Source organism: Salvelinus sp. IW2-2015, linkage group LG8, assembly GCF_002910315.2.
Source record: "Salvelinus sp. IW2-2015 linkage group LG8, ASM291031v2, whole genome shotgun sequence".
Lineage (NCBI taxonomy): Eukaryota > Metazoa > Chordata > Actinopteri > Salmoniformes > Salmonidae > Salvelinus > Salvelinus sp. IW2-2015.
Window position 1 is genome coordinate 10,688,089 of NC_036848.1, and position 4,258 is coordinate 10,692,346.

Here is a 4,258-nt window from a genome sequence, read left to right on the forward strand (position 1 = left end):
TTGTCTTAGTGTCACAGTAGATGTAGGAGTTTAGCAGTAGAAGACACATCTACTGTAACACTAAAGACACATCTACTGTAACACTAAAGACACATCTGCTACAACACCAGTAGTAGCACTGATACTATGACTGACGTTCCATTGCTTAATTTTACATTTGCATTTTAGTCATTTAGCAGACACTCTTTTCTAGAGYGACTTACAGTTAGTGCATTTCCCCGCCCCCACTTCGGCCAATCAGATCATGTMTCTCTGTTCCTACTCTCCACCTACAAGCAGCAACTCAAGAGGGAGCCACCGACACAGAGAATAGTGAGACGCTGGACGGAGGAGGCAGACTCACTGCTGCAGGATTGTTTTGAGAATACTGATTGGATTATTTGTTCAAAGAATTAAAGGAACAAAGAAACAACTCAGACTCACATCGCATGTGGCAAGGACTACAGACTATCTCAGTCTACAAAGAAAATTCCAGCTGTGCGGTGCCCACCGAAGCCACTCTCCWAGACAAGCTTAATACATTCTGTGCTCTCTTCAAGGCAGACAATGCCAAACTATCCAGGAAGACTCTCGCTGCTCCAGACGACTAGGTGCTTTCGCTCTCCGAGGCTGACGTGAAGAGAACTCTCATAAGAGTGAATACTCACGAAGCCACCGGCCCAGATGACATCCCTGGCCGCGTCCTCAGTGTGTGTGCTGATYAGGTCCTGGGCGTCTTCTCTGACATCTTCAACCTGTCCCTGTCCCAGGCTGTAGTCCCCACCTACTTTAAGGAGAACATTGTTCCAGTGCCCAAGAAAAACAAGGAGACACACCGAAATGACTATCACTCCATCGAAGCTCACCTCATCATGAAGTGCTTCAACAGCCTGGTCATGGCCCACATCAAGGCCAGGATGCCAGGCACACTGGAGACACTCCAATTGTGACTTGTTTTAGGAAACTGGGCTTATGTTGTGCATCACTACTTCTCAGGAGAAGCATTTGAAAGTCAAGTATTTTTTTTATCAAAATGTGTTTTTTGGCAGAAATGCCTTCTGGAACATATCAACTTTCATGTGCCTTAATAACAAACTTGTATGCCATCTGCAAATACAAATGCAATTGTTAAATTACGAGCCTAGTTTGTTCAGCCACGGAAAAAGGCAGGAACATTCCCGTATTCTGTGCAGGTGACAAATAAACTTAGATTTTATTTGATATAGTACAGTTGAAGTCGGAAGTTTACATACACCTTAGCCAAATACATTTAAACTCAGTTTTTCACAATTCCTGACGACTTTAATCATAGTAAAAATTCCCTGTCTTAAGTCAGTTAGGATCACCACTTTATTTTAAGAACGTGAAATGTCAGAATAATAGTAGAATGATTTATTTCACTTTTATTCTTTCATCACATTCCCAGTGGGTCAGAAGTTTACATACACTCAATTAGTATTTGGTAGCATTGCCTATAAATTGTTTAACTTGTGTCAAACATTTCGGGTAGCCTTCCACAAGCTTCCCACAATAAGTTGGGTGAATTTTGGCCCATTCCTTCTGACGGAGCTGGTGTAACCGAGTCAGGTTTGTGGGCCTCCTTGCTCGCAAACGCATTTTCAGTTCTGCCCACAAATTTTCTATAGAATTGAGGTCCGGGCTTTGTGATGGCCACTCCAATACCTTGACTTTGTTGTTCTTCTGCTATTTTGCCACAACTTTGAAAGTATGCTTGGGTCATGTTCCATTTAGAAGACCCATTTGCGACCAAGCTTTAACTTCCTAACTGATATCTTGAGATGTTGCTTCAATATATCCACGTAATTTTCCTTTCCTCATGATGCCATCTATTTTGTGAAGTGCACCAGTCCCTCCTGCAGCAAAGCACCCCCAACAACAACGTGCTTCACGGTTGGGATGGTGTTCTTCGGCCTGCAAGCCTCCCCCTTTTTCCTCCAACCATAATGATGGTCATTATGGCCAAACAGTTCATTTTTGTTCATCAGACCAGAGGACATTTCTCCGAAAAGTACGATCTTTGTCCTCATGTGCAGTTGTAAAACCGTAGTCTGGCTTTTTTATGCCGGTTTTGGAGCAGTGGCTTCTTCCTTGCTGAGCGGCCTTTCAGGTTATGTCATATAGGTCTCGTTTTACTGTGGATATAGATACTTTTGTACCTGTTCCTCTAGCATCTTCACAAGTCCTTTGCTGTTGTTCTGGATTGATTTTCACTTTTCTCACCAAAGTACGTTCTTCTCTAGGAGACAGAATGCACTCCTATCTGAGCGGTATGACGGCTGTTGGGTCCCATGGTGTTTAACTTGCGTACTATTGTTTGTACAGATGAACGTGGTACCTTCAGGCATTTGGAAATTGCTCCCAAGGATGAACCAGACTTGTGGAGGTCTACCATTTTTTTTCTGAGGTCTTGCTGATTCTTTTGATTTTCCCATGATATCAACCGAAGAGGCACTGAGTTTGAGGTAGGCCTTGAAATACATCCACAGGTACACCTCCAATTGACTCAAATGATGTCAATTAGCCTATCAGAAACTTCTAAAGCCATGACATAATTTTCAGGAATTTTCAAAGCTGTTTAAAGGCACTGTCAACTTAGTGTATGTACACTTCTGTACAAAGTAGATGTCCTAACCGACTTGCCACAACTATAGTTTGTTAACAAGACATTTGTGGAGTGGTTGAAAAACGAATTTTAATGACTTCAACCTAAGTGTATGTAAACTTCCGACTTCAACTGTATGTGTTTTTCAGAGACGGTAATGTTGAAGAACATGACCTGCACCACGACCAGAAGCTATTTTCTGTAATTGGCTCGCAATTATCTTCTAAATAATGATCTTGTTGTGAGTTTATTTTCCTGTAATAATGAAGACAAATGTGCTAAAATGAAGACGTTGTCAGCTACATGATATGGTCATTATTGAACTGGCTAGGCAGCTAACTTAACATTAGCTAGCTAGATAACACGCTAGAAATGAACCAAAACATTGTTTAGAAAGTTTATTTAGTTGCCTGGTTTCTAGATTGACATATACTAGCGGGTGGGTTTATTTGTGTTAAAATACAGTAGTTATGCTATTTTGGACCACCAGGCTGCTGATGCCATGCAGCCTGTTGTTTTTGTGTTTATACTTTTTCATAATAACATGGCAAGTTTGATGTCGACAATAGAATGTTGATGATGTCACAGTGACAACTGTCAATAGACATAGTAATAACCAGCCTTTAGTCTTGAAAACACATGTTGTTTAGTACATGGCCTCATATGTGAATCCTTAAAACTTCTTGTCAATATGGAGGCGCTGTTTCCACTTTGGAAAAAATCGTGCCCAAATTAAACTTCCTCGTACTCTATTCTAGATCGTACAATATGCATATTATTATTACTATTGGATAGAAAACACTCTCAAGTTTCTAAAACTGTTTGAATTATATCTGTGAGTAAAACAGAACTCATTTTGCAGCAAACTTCCAGACAGGAAGTGAAAAAATCTGAAAACGATGCTCTGTTCCAGGGCCTGCCTATTGAATTGCCTTATATTTATGGATATGCATGCACTGCATACGCCTTCCACTAGATGTCATCAGGCAGTGGAAGGTGGAATGGGTGTCTAGCTTGATCTGAGGTCGAACAAGAGCTCTTGGAATGACGTGTCCAGAATTTCCTTTGTCTACCAGTGCGCGGGAAGTACCTCCATATTGTCTTATGAAAGCGTTCGGTATACACGGCTAATATCTCCGGCTTTGTTTTTTGACACATATTAGAAAAACATCATAAAGTAGGTTTTTTCAACCGAGTTTCATCAGTTTATTCAACGTTTAATGGACTTTTGGAGTTTTCCGCTCTCGGGTCGAGAGAAATTGGGAACGTCATCAACATGGCTAGCCCTGTGGAGCGAATTCGACAGGAGAGAAGGACATTCTAAAACCAAACAACGATTTATTCTGGACCTAGGACTCTTGTACAAGATTCTGATGGAAGCTCAGCAAAAGTAAGAACAATTTATGATGTTATTTCGTATTTCTGGAAAAAGGATCCATGTATTTCGCCTTTGGTGCTCTGGCTTATACGTAAGCTTTGTGTTATGTGTTTTATTTAAATCTTTACACAGGGTTGCTTAGAACTAGTGTTCCAGAATATCGTGTTTGTTTTTAGTAATACTATGGTTCCTTATGCTCTCTATGTTCGAGTCCAAAAAGTTCCGGCACAATGGTAATTACGACGCTATCCATTTTTTGAAACAATGTTTACACCACA